This window comes from Ranitomeya variabilis, chromosome 4 (genome assembly GCF_051348905.1).
Source record: "Ranitomeya variabilis isolate aRanVar5 chromosome 4, aRanVar5.hap1, whole genome shotgun sequence".
Taxonomy (NCBI): domain Eukaryota; kingdom Metazoa; phylum Chordata; class Amphibia; order Anura; family Dendrobatidae; genus Ranitomeya; species Ranitomeya variabilis.
The window spans coordinates 696,297,298-696,312,041 of NC_135235.1; positions in this window are offsets into that span (position 1 = coordinate 696,297,298).

Consider the following 14,744-nt stretch of genomic DNA (forward strand, 5'->3'; position numbering starts at 1 on the left):
CCTCACCAGAACCACCAGGGCGATCAGGATGAGCCCTATGAAAGGCACGGACAAGATCGGAGGCATGAACATCAGAGGCAGTGACCCAAGAATTATCCTCCTGACCGTATCCCTTCCATTTGACCAGATACTGGAGTTTCCGTCTGGAAACACGAGAGTCCAAGATCTTTTCCACAACGTACTCCAACTCACCCTCAACCAACACCGGAGCAGGAGGCTCAACGGAAGGCACAGCTGGTACCTCATACCTGCGCAACAATGACCGATGAAAAACATTATGAATCGAAAAGGATGCAGGGAGGTCCAAACGGAAGGACACAGGGTTATGAATCTCCAATATCTTGTACGGGCCGATGAACCGAGGCTTAAACTTAGGAGAAGAAACCCTCATAGGGACAAAACGAGAAGACAACCACACCAAGTCCCCAACACAAAGCCGAGGACCAACACGACGACGGCGGTTGGCAAAAAGCTGAGTCTTCTCCTGGGACAACTTCAAATTGTCCACCACCTGCCCCCAAATCTGATGCAACCTCTCCACCACAGCATCCACTCCAGGACAATCCGAAGATTCCACTTGACCGGAGGAAAATCGAGGATGAAACCCCGAATTACAGAAAAACGGGGACACCAAGGTGGCAGAGCTGGCCCGATTATTGAGGGCGAACTCCGCCAAAGGCAAAAAAGCAACCCAATCATCCTGATCCGCAGACACAAAACACCTCAAATATGTCTCCAAGGTCTGATTAGTCCGCTCGGTCTGGCCATTAGTCTGAGGATGGAAAGCAGACGAAAAAGACAAATCTATGCCCATCCTAGCACAGAATGCCCGCCAAAATCTAGACACGAACTGGGTCCCTCTGTCAGAAACGATATTCTCCGGAATACCATGCAAACGAACAACATTTTGAAAAAACAGAGGAACCAACTCGGAAGAAGAAGGCAACTTAGGCAAGGGAACCAGATGGACCATCTTAGAGAAACGGTCACACACCACCCAGATGACAGACATCTTCTGAGAAACAGGCAGATCCGAAATAAAATCCATCGAGATGTGCGTCCAAGGCCTCTTCGGGATAGGCAAGGGTAACAACAATCCACTAGCCCGAGAACAACAAGGCTTGGCCCGAGCACAAACGTCACAAGACTGCACAAAGCCTCGCACATCTCGTGACAGGGAAGGCCACCAGAAGGACCTTGCCACCAAATCCCTGGTACCAAAGATTCCAGGATGACCTGCCAACGCAGAAGAATGAACCTCAGAGATGACTCTACTGGTCCAATCATCAGGAACAAACAGTCTACCAGGTGGGCAACGATCAGGTCTATCCGCCTGAAACTCCTGCAAGGCCCGCCGCAGGTCTGGAGAAACGGCAGACAATATCACTCCATCTTTAAGGATACCTGTGGGCTCAGAATTACCAGGGGAGTCAGGCTCAAAACTCCTAGAAAGGGCATCCGCCTTAACATTCTTAGAACCCGGTAGGTAAGACACCACAAAATTAAACCGAGAGAAAAACAACGACCAGCGCGCTTGTCTAGGATTCAGGCGCCTGGCAGACTCAAGGTAAATTAAATTTTTGTGGTCAGTCAATACCACCACCTGATGTCTGGCCCCCTCAAGCCAGTGACGCCACTCCTCAAAAGCCCACTTCATGGCCAAAAGCTCCCGATTCCCAATATCATAATTCCGCTCGGCGGGCGAAAATTTACGGGAAAAAAAAGCACAAGGTCTCATCACGGAGCAGTCGGAACTTCTCTGCGACAACACCGCCCCAGCTCCGATTTCAGAAGCGTCGACCTCAACCTGAAAAGGAAGAGCAACATCAGGCTGACGCAACACTGGGGCGGAAGAAAAGCGGCGCTTGAGCTCCCGAAAGGCCTCCACAGCATCAGGGGACCAATCAGCAACATCAGCACCCTTCTTAGTCAAATCAGTCAATGGTTTTACAACATCAGAAAAACCAGCAATAAATCGACGATAAAAGTTAGCAAAGCCCAAAAATTTCTGAAGACTCTTAAGAGAAGAGGGTTGCGTCCAATCACCAATAGCCTGAACCTTGACAGGATCCATCTCGATGGAAGAGGGGGAAAAAATGTATCCCAAGAAGGAAATCTTCTGAACCCCAAAAACACACTTAGAACCCTTCACACACAAGGAATTAGACCGCAAAACCTGAAAAACCCTCCTGACCTGCTGGACATGAGAGTCCCAGTCATCCGAAAAAATCAGAATATCATCCAGATACACAATCATAAATTTATCCAAATAATCGCGGAAAATGTCATGCATAAAGGACTGGAAGACTGAAGGGGCATTTGAAAGACCAAAAGGCATCACCAAATACTCAAAATGGCCCTCGGGCGTATTAAATGCGGTTTTCCACTCATCCCCCTGCTTGATTCGCACCAAATTATACGCCCCACGGAGATCAATCTTAGAGAACCACTTGGCCCCCTTTATACGAGCAAACAAATCAGTAAGCAGTGGTAACGGATATTGATATTTAACCGTGATTTTATTCAAAAGTCGATAATCAATACACGGCCTCAAAGAGCCGTCTTTCTTAGACACACAGAAAAAACCGGCTCCTAAGGGAGATGACGAAGGACGAATATGTCCCTTTTCCAAGGACTCCTTTATATATTCTCGCATAGCAGCGTGTTCAGGCACAGACAGATTAAATAAACGACCCTTAGGGTATTTACTACCCGGGATCAAGTCTATGGCACAATCGCACTCCCGGTGCGGAGGTAGTGAACCAACCTTGGGTTCTTCAAAAACGTCACGAAAGTCAGACAAGAATTCAGGAATCTCAGAGGGAATAGATGATGAAATGGAAACCAAAGGTACGTCCCCATGAGTTCCTTTACATCCCCAGCTTAACACAGACAAAGCTCTCCAGTCGAGGACTGGGTTATGAGATTGCAGCCATGGCAATCCCAGCACCAAAACATCATGTAGATTATACAGCACCAGAAAGCGAATAACCTCCTGGTGATCCGGATTAACACGCATAGTCACTTGTGTCCAGTATTGTGGTTTATTACTAGCCAATGGGGTGGAGTCAATCCCTTTCAGAGGTATCGGAGCCTCCAATGGCTCCAAATCATACCCACAGCGTTTGGCAAAGGACCAATCCATAAGACTCAAAGCAGCGCCAGAGTCGACATAGGCGTCCGCGGTAATAGATGACAAAGAACAAATCAGGGTCACAGATAGAATAAACTTAGACTGTAAAGTGCTAATTGAAACAGACTTGTCAGGCTTCTTAGTACGCTTAAAGCATGCTGATATAACATGAGTTGAATCACCACAATAGAAGCACAACCCATTTTTTCGTCTAAAATTCTGCCGCTCGCTTCTGGACAGAATTCTATCACATTGCATATTTTCTGGCGTTTTCTCAGTAGACACCGCCAAATGGTGCACAGGTTTGCGCTCCCGCAGACGCCTATCGATCTGAATAGCCATCGTCATGGACTCATTCAGACTCGCAGGCACAGGGAACCCCACCATAACATCCTTAATGGCATCAGAGAGACCTTCTCTGAAAATCGCCGCCAGGGCGCACTCATTCCACTGAGTAAGCACAGACCATTTGCGGAATTTTTGGCAGTATATTTCAGCTTCATCTTGCCCCTGAGACAAGGACATCAAGGCCTTTTCCGCCTGAAGCTCTAAATGAGGTTCCTCATAAAGCAACCCCAAGGCCAGAAAAAACGCATCCACATTGAGCAACGCAGGATCCCCTGGTGCCAATGCAAAAGCCCAGTCTTGAGGGTTGCCCCGGAGCAAGGAAATTACAATCCTGACCTGCTGTGCAGGGTCTCCGGCAGAGCGAGACTTCAGGGACAAAAACAATTTGCAATTATTTTTAAAATTTTGAAAGTGAGATCTATTCCCCGAGAAGAATTCAGGCAAAGGAATTCTAGGCTCAGACATAGGTGCATGAACAACAAAATCTTGCAAATTTTGTACCTTTGTGGCGAGATTATTCAAACCTGTAGCTACACTCTGAAGATCCATTTGAAACAGGTGAACACAGAGCCATTCAAGGATTAGAAGGAGAGGAAGAGAGGAAGGCTGCAGTATAGGCAGACTAGCAAGTGATTCAATTAAGAGCACACTCAGAACTAGAGGGAAAAAACAAAAAAAAAAAAAAAAAAATTGTAGCAGACTTCTTTTTTCTCTCCTTTCTCAGCCAGTAATTTAACCCTTTTTTTTGGGCCGGTCAAACTGTCATGATTCTCAATGGCGAGAGAACATAGCCCAGCATATATGAGAACTAGCTCTTGGAAGATGGAAACTATACTGACCATGAACTAAACCTGCCGCACAACTAGAAGTGGCCGGGTAGCATGCCTACGTTTTTTTATCCCTAGATGCCCAGCGCCAGCCGGAGAACTACCTAATCCTAGCAGAGGAAAAGACAGTCCTGGCTCACCTCTAGAGAAATTTTCCCAAAAGGCAGACAGAGGCCCCCACATATATTGGCGGTGATTCAAGATGAAATGACAAACGTAGTATGAAAATAGGTTTAGCAAAATCGAGGTCCGCTCACTAGATAGCATGAAGACAGAAAGGGCACTTTCATGGTCAGCAGAAAACCCTATCAAAACACCATCCAGAAATTACTTTAAGACTCTAGCATTAACTCATAACACCAGAGTGGCAATTTCCGCTCACAAGAGCTTTCCAGACACAGTAACGAAACAGCAGCTGTGAACAGGAACAAAATGCAAAAACACACAAGGACAAAAGTCCAACTTAGCTGGGAGTTGTCTAGTAGCAGGAACATGCACAGAAAGGCTACTGATACATTGTTGACCGGCATGAAACTGACAGAGGAGCAAGGTTATATAGCGACTCCCATATCCTGATAGGAGCAGGTGAACAGAGGGGATGATGCACACAAGTTAAATTCCACAAGTGGCCACCGGGGGAGCCCAGAATCCAATTTCACAACACACCAGGTCATATCAGTGTTGCTCCTTAACCACCAGGTCATAACAGTACAGCTGGCCCACAATGTGTTGAATGCATCTCAAAAGAGGGAAAAGAAAGTTCTGAGTCATTTTTTTTTCCTTTGCAGCTTGTTTTGTCTTTTTTTTCCCCTTAATCTCTTGGTGGTTCAGGATTCTGGTGCTGATATGGAGGTTCAAGGTCTGTCCTTGCGTGTGGATCAACTCGCTGCAAGGGTACAGAGTATCCAAGATTATGTTGTTCAGACTCCGGTTTTAGAGCCTAGAATTCCTATTCCTGATTTGTTTTCTGGGGATAGATCTAAATTTTTGAACTTTAAAAATAACTGCAGATTGTTTTTTGCTCTGAGACCCCATTCCTCTGGTGACCCCATTCAGCAGGTGAAGATTGTCATTTCTCTGCTGCATGGCGACCCGCAGGACTGGGCATTCTCCCTTGAGCCAAGAAATCCTGCATTGCTCAATGTAGACGCATTTTTTCAAGCGCTCGGATTGCTGTATGACGAGCCTAATTCTGTGGATCAGGCAGAAAAAACCTTGCTGGCTCTGTGTCAGGGTCAGGAAGCAGCAGAAGTATACTGCCAGAAATTTAGAAAGTGGTCTGTGCTCACAAAATGGAATGAGTATGCCCTGGCAGCTATTTTCAGAAAGGGTCTTTCTGAAGCCCTCAAAGATGTTATGGTGGAGTTTCCCACGCCTGCTGGTGTGAATGAATCAATGTGTCTGGCCATTCAGATTGATCGGCTCCTGCGCGAGCGCAAGGTGGTGCACCATATGGCGGTGACTTCTGAGCAGAGTCCTGAGCCTATGCAATGTGATAGGATTTTGACTAGAGCAGAACGGCAGGAATTCAGACGTCAGAATGGGCTGTGCTTTTACTGTGGTGACTCTGCTCATGCTGTTTCTGATTGTCCTAAGCGTACTAAGAGGGTCGCTAGGTCTGTTACCATTGGTACTGTACAGCCTAAATTTCTCTTGTCTGTTACCCTGATTTGCTCTTTGTCATCCTTTTCTGTTATGGCATTTGTGGATTCTGGCGCTGCCCTGAACTTAATGGACTTAGAATTTGCCAAACGCTGTGGTTTTTCCTTGGAGCCTTTGCAGAGCCCTATTCCCTTAAGGGGGATTGATGCTATGCCATTGGCCAAGAATAAACCTCAGTACTGGACACAGTTGACCATGTACATGGCTCCAGCACATCAGGAAAATATTTGCTTTTTGGTGTTGCATAATTTGCATGATGTTGTTGTGCTGGGTTTTCCATGGTTACAGGTACATAATCCAGTGCTGGATTGGAAATCTATGTCTGTGACTAGTTGGGGTTGTCAAGGGATACATAGTGATATTCCTTTGATGTCAATTTCCTCTTCCCCTTCTTCTGAAGTTCCTGAGTTTTTGTCGGATTTCCAGGATATATTTGATGAGCCCAAGTCCAGTTCACTACCTCCTCATAGGGACTGTGATTGCGCTATTAATTTGATTCCTGGCTGCAAGTTCCCTAAGGGCCGACTTTTCAATCTGTCTGTGCCAGAGCATGCCGCTATGCGGAGTTATGTAAAGGAGTCTTTGGAGAAGGGGCATATTCGCCCGTCCTCGTCACCGTTGGGAGCGGGGTTCTTTTTTGTTGCCAAGAAGGATGGCTCCTTGAGGCCTTGTATAGATTATCGCCTTCTCAATAAGATCACGGTCAAATTCCAGTACCCTTTACCTTTGCTTTCTGATTTGTTTGCTCGGATTAAGGGGGCTAGTTGGTTTACCAAGATCGACCTTCGAGGGGCGTATAATCTTGTTCGTATTAAACAGGGTGATGAATGGAAAACAGCATTTAATACGCCCGAAGGCCATTTTGAATACCTTGTGATGCCATTCGGGCTCTCTAATGCTCCATCTGTGTTTCAGTCCTTTATGCATGATATCTTCCAGAATTATCTGGATAAATTCATGATTGTATATTTGGATGATATTTTGTTTTTTTTCCGATGATTGGGAGTCTCATGTGAAGCAGGTCAGGATGGTATTTCAGGTCAAGATTTCTGAAATTATCAATCCGGTGTCTTTTCGTTTGGCCCATCCAGCTTCTTTTTCCATTCATAATGTGTTCCATAGATCTTTGTTGTGGAGATATGTGGTGCCCATGGTTCCCTCCGTTGATCCTCCTGCTCCGGTGTTGGTTGAGGGGGAATTGGAATATGTGGTGGAGAAGATTTTGGATTCTCATTTTTCGAGGCGGAAGCTTCAGTATCTGGTTAAGTGGAAGGGCTATGGCCAGGAGGATAATTCTTGGGTTGTTGCCTCCGATGTCCATGCTGCCGATTTGGTTCGTGCTTTTCATTTGGTTCGTCCTGATCGGCCTGGGGGCTCTGGTGAGGGTTCGGTGACCCCTCCTCAAGGGGGGGGTACTGTTGTGAATTCCGTTCTGGGGCTCCCTCCGGTGGTTGTAAATGGCATTTTTGTGAATTCTGCCCTTGGGCTCCCTCCGGTGGTTTCAAGTGGAACTGCTGCTCCCTGAGTTTGGCTGTAGCAGCTGCCTTCACTGATCGTCTCTCCTGCTCTGCTATTTAGCCTGGCTCTAGTCTTCAGCCCGTGCCAGCTGTCAATGTTCCTTGGTTGGATTCAGACCTCTTCTTGGATGTCTCTGATAGCTTGTCCATTTCAGCAAAGTTAAGTCCTTATTTGTTCATTTGTGGTCCACTTCTGTGGACTTAATAATGTTGCTCATGTCCTGTAGAAGCACACAAGTGCGAAACGGTCCGTCGTCTCATGACACCTGTCGTTTTCCCGTAAGACCTCACTACAAACATGTTTTAAGCCACAATAAAGGACTAATAAGGCTGTGGACGGTGAGTGCCCTCATTTCTTTTTCTTTTTATTATTTATGGACTGTTTTTCAGCTGAGGAGCACCCCGCCCTGCAGCCCGAGCGGCACCTACGCAAAAAGCAGCGTTGATACCCAGTTATCCTGATCACATAAGCTGTATGTGCGAACCTTCTTTCTTTCTTTTTTTCTTGCTACAATCCTTGAATAATAAGTTTGTACAATATCATGAAAGATTAGTAGTACAGATGGATATAACCAATAAAATTGTCAGTTCTATTTTCATTTACCCTATGATTACACAAATGTGGGATAAATTGCTTAGGGCCACAGATTATCTAGATGATCAAATTTTGGATATACTTACTACTGTTGTTGTCCAAAACCAACTTATCATAGTCACTGATTAATATACTGTAGTATTGGATTACTTACCAGCAGCACAGGGTGGTATGTGTCAGGTTATTGGACCCACATGCTGTCATTATACAGATCCCAATAACATTATGAAGTTAAAGTTAGAGGACATTCAAAGACAATGACAGCAAATTGGTTTAAGGGACTTGGGGGCTGGATAGCTGGAATCTTGCAAAGTTTGTTACACATCGCTGCCTTTATCCTTGTCATGTATGTAATACTAAAACTTGTTCTTTGGTGTATTTCTGTATGTATTAGGAAATTCTGCACTAGGACAACTGATGATACCAAAAGCGTTGCCAACCCTGCTCTTCTCTACACCGATTTCAAAAAGTTACCTGAAGATGTTGAAGCCAAGCACATGGCTATCTTCAAAATATCCCCACTACTGTTATCAATAATTGTTATTTGTAACTTCTAGTATACAGGGGGATGGGTGCGCTGCAACAGCCATGGCTGGTAACATGGCACCAGTCATGCGAAGACCAGTACCCCTCGAGTTTATAGCTTGGGATAGTACCTCTGATGGTGGACATTAATTAACAAAATTAGCTAGGGGGAATGTGTAGGAACAAATTAAGAAAGATTATCCATTTTGTGCTTTTCGACTCCATCTTGCTGTTTTAAGATAAATTTTGTTACTAGGCTAAAGTTCACAGCTGTTATGAGACCTTGATTGTTGCAATCTGTACAGGACATGAGACTGAGGGTGTATTGTTCTATGAGACTTTGACGTACAGACTGTTCCTGCATTCTTATAGGTTAAGAACTGTGAGCGTGTTCTTATGCTGATTGGTTGAATTATAATTTCCATGATTATGAAAAGTGATACACAATAAACTGGGCTCAGGGATCTGCTTGATCCCCCCAAACAGAGACACACGTCTCCGTCTGGTCATTTTCAGTTGCCGGCAATGCCCTGTAGATTAAATTGGAAATCACTGAGTTAACCGTGAAGGATCAATTTAGATCCTCCCTCAACAGCATCATACCTTGAGAGATCAAATTTTGCAGCCACATCCTGGGGATTTGCTAAACGCTGTCCCTCCATATACTTATCATATTCCTGTGCCATTGGGTTCCACGGTCCTGACAACACCCATTCCAGCAAGGATCTGACACTACTCTAAATTGTTTTCCTATTCTTAACAAACTTATTTAATTTTGCAAACATTTTTATGCAAGACACAATTCCCACTTGCTGACACTTGTTTTGTTACGGTTCAAAAAATTGTGATGAATAAATAAATGCTCACACAAAAATTGAATAAACTAAAATGAATTTACATAATAAAAGATAATATATATAAACAATCACTAAAATAGCAAATAATCAAGTCATATATTACATTGAAATGGTAGGAGTCAATCAGCCATCTCTCTGTGTCCTCTCTCTTCCATCTGTCTCCCGCATACCACATTTAGGCCAAGTGCACACGTTCAGGATTTTTAGCGTTTTTTCACTATAAAAACGCGAAAAAAACGCTAACATATGCCTCCTATTATTTACAGTGTATTCCGCATTTTTTGTGCAAATGTTGCGATTTTTTCCGCGAAAAAATCGCATCGCAGAAAAGAAAGCAACATGTTCATTAAAAATGCGGAATTGCGGGGATTCCGCACACCTAGGAGTCCATTGATCTGCTTACTTCCCGCACGGGGCTGTGCACACCATGCGGGAAGTAAGCAGATTATGTGCGGTTGGTACCCAGGGTGGAGGAGAGGAGACTCTCCTCCACGCACTGGGCACCATATAATTGGTCAAAAATAAAAGAATTAAAATAAAAAATAGTCCTATACTCACCTTCGATGTCCCCCGCAGTGTTCCCGCCTCACCGCTGCATGCTGCCTCTTCCGTTCCTATAGCTGGTGTGCGGTGAAGGACCTGTGATGACGTCACTGTCTTGTGATTGGTCGTGAGCGGTCATGTGACCGCTCACATGACCGCGACGTCATGGAAGGTCCTGCGCGCCCCCCACCAGCTATAGGAAGAGGAACGGACGCCGCTGACATCATCTGGGTGAGTATAACCATTTTTTATTTTTTTTATTATTTTTAAACATTCTATCGTTTACTATAGATGCTGCATAAGCAGCATCTATAGTAAAAAGTTGGTCACACTCGTCAAACAGTATGTTTGACAAGTGTGACCAACCTGTCAGTCAGTTTTCCAAGGGATGCTACAGATCTCTTGGAAAACTTTAGCATTCTGCAAGCTAATTACGCTTGCAGAATGCTAAAAAAAAAACGCGAAAAAAATGGAAAAAAAACGCAAAAAAAAAATGCGGATTTCTTGCAGAAAATTTCCGGTTTTCTTCAGGAAATTTCTGCAAGAAATCCGGACGTGTGCACATACCCTTAGGCCATGTGCACACGTTCAGGATTGTTAGCGTTTTTTTCGTGTTTTTTCGCTATAAAAACGTGATAAAAACGCGAAAAAAAACGCTTACATAAGCCTCCTATTATTTACAGGGTATTCCGCATTTTTGGTGCAAATGTTGCGATTTTTTCCGCGAAAAAATCGCATAGCGGAAAAAAAAGCAACATGTTCATTAAAAATGCGGAATTGCAGGGATTCCGCACACCTAGGGGTCCATTGATCTGCTTACTTCCCGCACGGGGCTGTGCACACCATGCGGGAAGTAAGCAGATTATATGCGGTTGGTACCCAGGGTGGAGGAGAGGAGACTCTCCTCCACGCACTGGGCACCATATAAGTGGTCAAAAAATAAGAAATAAAATAATAAACAGTCCTATACTCACCCTCGATGTCTTGCCGCCTCCTCGCACGCTGCCGTTCGGTTTCTGTACCTGGTGTGCGCTGAAGGACCTCGCCGAATGACGTCACTGTCCTGTGATTGGTCGTGAGCGGTCATGTGACCGCTCACGTGACCGTGACGTCACGGGAGGTCCTGTGCGCACAGACCAGCTATACGGAACGGACGCCGGTGAGATGTCTGGGTGAGTATAAGCATTTTTTTATTTTTTTTATTATTTTTAAACATTCTATCTTTTACTATAGATGCTGCATAGGCAGCATCTATAGTAAAAAGTTGGTCACACTTGTCAAACGCTATGTTTGACAAGTGTGACCAACCTGTCAGTCAGTTTTCCAAGCGATGCTACAGATCGCAGGGAAAACTTTAGCATTCTGCAAGCTAATTACGCTTGCAGAATGCTAAAAAAACGCGAAAAAAACGGAAAAAAAACGCAAAAAAAAAAATGCGGATTTCTTGCAGAAAATTTCCGGTTTTCTTCAGGAATTTTCTGCAAGAAATCCGCAACGTGTGCACATACCCTTATGTTAAAAAACTGTCCATTTGGTTATCTGAGGGCTTTGTTCTATATCATGGTAAGTGTACTGAAGCCTTAAGGCCAAATAGATAAGAACACCACCTGGCATCCCTCAGGGCTTAACAAGTATCTGCCTAATTAGCATTTACATGATTTTCCCTTGGTTCTCATCTTTGAAGATAAGTGTAAATTACTGGGTCATTTACATTCTGGACAATTGACATGTAACCTTTTGTGGACTCCATTGAAAGTACATATATATATACACTGTATATTATATAATAAAACCAATCAATATCTCTATCATTCATATTAATTAATTGGAGTGTTGAAATCATTATAAAAATATATCACATACTACACACCCAGTAGAGGTAAAGAATAGTTGCAATACCTCCTTGATAAGCAGCAATATTAGCTAAAGGAAGATTGTTAGAACTATTTTCAGTTGGTCAATATGATTGTTGTAGATGAGAGATATTCAGACAAATCATCCATAATTAAGTTGGTCATTCAGGCCTCCGGCGACAAGAGTTTTGAGGTAGATCCATCTTTTTGCAGGACCAATCTATCCCAGTTGCCTCCACTGAGTTGTTTAGGGACTCTCTCAATACCCATAAATTTAATAAATTTGACTTTGCCACTGCGGCAGTTATTAATATGGCATGATGTGGATGTATCCCCATTGTGTTGGATGTCCCCAAGTGGTCACATATCCTGCTTTTAATTCCCTGATCGTCTTTCTTACATATCCTATGCCACATGCACACATAGCCTTGTGTACCACACCTCTGCTACTGTAGTTGATAAATTCTCTGATATCTCATTGTTTACCTGTGACATTATTCACAAAGACCTTACTAGGTATGGCGCATGACATTTGAACAGGCCACGCAGTGGCCACATCCGAAACATCCCTTAACATCACTGGAGAGCCATGTATTTGTGACCGGTTTTGTGAATATTCATACAAATTGGATCCTTGTTTTATATGTCCTTTCGAGATTCTCATAGATGCCGTATCCTACAAGCTCCCTGCCTTTTTATGTATCCCAACTCATTCCACATATCCTTCTTCAAGGACTTGGAATACCACTCCTGGTCCAGTAAGATCTGAAGATATTTTCGAGGTAGAGAAGAGAATATTCTGGCCACTGAGAGGGTAAGATGAAAAAACATTTTTCTAGTGGATTGGAAGGGAGGTTGTGTGAGCCCAAGGAGAACATCCATTATGGAGAGATATCTTGTGAACTTGAAAACAAGGGGATCAAAGAAAGGGATACAGTAGTGTTGGCGTCCCTGTGTGATTCCCATCCTGCTCTCCCTGGCAGAGATGCCGACTCACACCAGCCCTCATTTCGTCCTGCTACTGTGGTCTCTCGGGGTCTGCACACATCTGGCAGATCCCCAGGCAGTGCACTTAGGTCAGAATGCACAGTCCTATAGTGTCTCCAACCTAAGGTTGGGAGACACTTTTTAATAAAGGCAGTGCTACCTGCTGTGAGGTGCCTGAGCAACATGTTCTTTCATTTTGTACGCTTGGTAGTTATCAGGTTCCCAGTTTACCTGTATCTGCCTTCTTGTATACAAGCTGTGCTTGCCAGTACCTGCTGGTCCTGTCTACCAGCCATGCCTGCCTGAAACTGCCAGTACCTGTTGTTACTGTATGCCAGCCTTGCCTGCCAATACCTGTATACAATCTGTACCTGCCAGTACTTGCTGTGCCTTTATACCGTGTCAACCTGCACCTGCCATTCCTGGATACCAGTTGAGCCTGCCTGCACCTGCTGTTCCTGGATACCAGTCGTGCCTGCCTACACAAGCCATGCCTTCTAATTCTTGGCCATTCCAGCTTCCTACCTCTTTGGGGGTCAGCTGCCATGTGTCCGAGGTCTGTCCTGGAGTAGCACCTGGCATCCACCTAGAGCCAAGTCTAACCACACCATCAGGGACTACAAAGAGTCAGGTGTGCGCCTATTCACACCCCTCCAAGCTCTCATTGGTCCGCGGCACAGTGGTTACACTACCACGTAGGTTACACACACTTACATACACACAGATCTACTACATATGCACATTTCCATACACATACCCTATATACATTACCCCATTTCACAGTTCCTTACAGCTCCTGTGATTGATTACATGATCTGAAAGTTCCTTCAGCTAATAAGGTGGAAGGTTCTTCAGCTGCTTGATTAGGATGTGCAGCCTCTGTGCAGGTCCAATACCTTCTTCTCTCCACTAATCACTTGGACAAATGTGGGGCCGGAGAGTTCTCTCAGTGATCAGGATCTCAGTGTTTCAGCATTTTCCTCTGTCACAGGAAGCTCTCTATAAGATGCACTCAATTATTAGCAAGATTTAAGTTCTAAAGTAATTTCCTTTTCTCATTTAATTATACGACTGTGATATGTTTTTGCACAATCTGTCAATAACATATATAATTTCTCCTCATCTGAGTTATTTTTGATGGTTAACAAAAATTGATTTTCCAGAGATTCATTTTTCATACTCTAGGTATGATAATAACCTTTTCTTTGTGTGGGATTTGTGATCTTTGAAGGGGTTGTCCACTACTTAGACAAACCCTTAACATTCCTTATTTTGGTGAAACTTAAATAAAAACACTTAGGCTAAGTTCACACTAGCGTCTTGGTGCACAGCTTATCATCTGCATGTGCAAATGCTTGCCAAAACGCATTCAAATGCATGGCTACCCTGCCTTTTTTATCCACATCTGCTTCTGCATGACACCCAAAAAACATTGCTTGTGCATGCATTAGTAGGAGTTCTTGCATGCATTTGCTTTTTTTCAGCGCATGCGTTCGAAGTTTCAAATGCTGTTCCAGGGGAATTTCCTTGACAAAAACCACACCCAATGGGCATGTCTCATGGGGATTCTGCATATGTAGACCCTACACAGATTAAATCCTCACCTTTTGCTGCTGTATACAGCTACAAGATGGATCTTGCCATGGAGAGCTTCTATCGTAATCTGGATTTGGAATTGAAATTGGCTTTTGCCTTTGCTGTGGCTTGTGAAGAAAGATGAGCAAGACGGAGAAGATGCTGTTGTTGCTACTGTCAACACCCCATTGTTGAAATCAGAGAGCCGTGGAGCCTACCACTCGTTGTACACCGAGCTGCGGGCAAACCCAGAGAAGTTTTTCCACTACATGAGGATGTCTGAACAGAGCTTCGATGAATTACTGCAACGTGTGCAAGGATC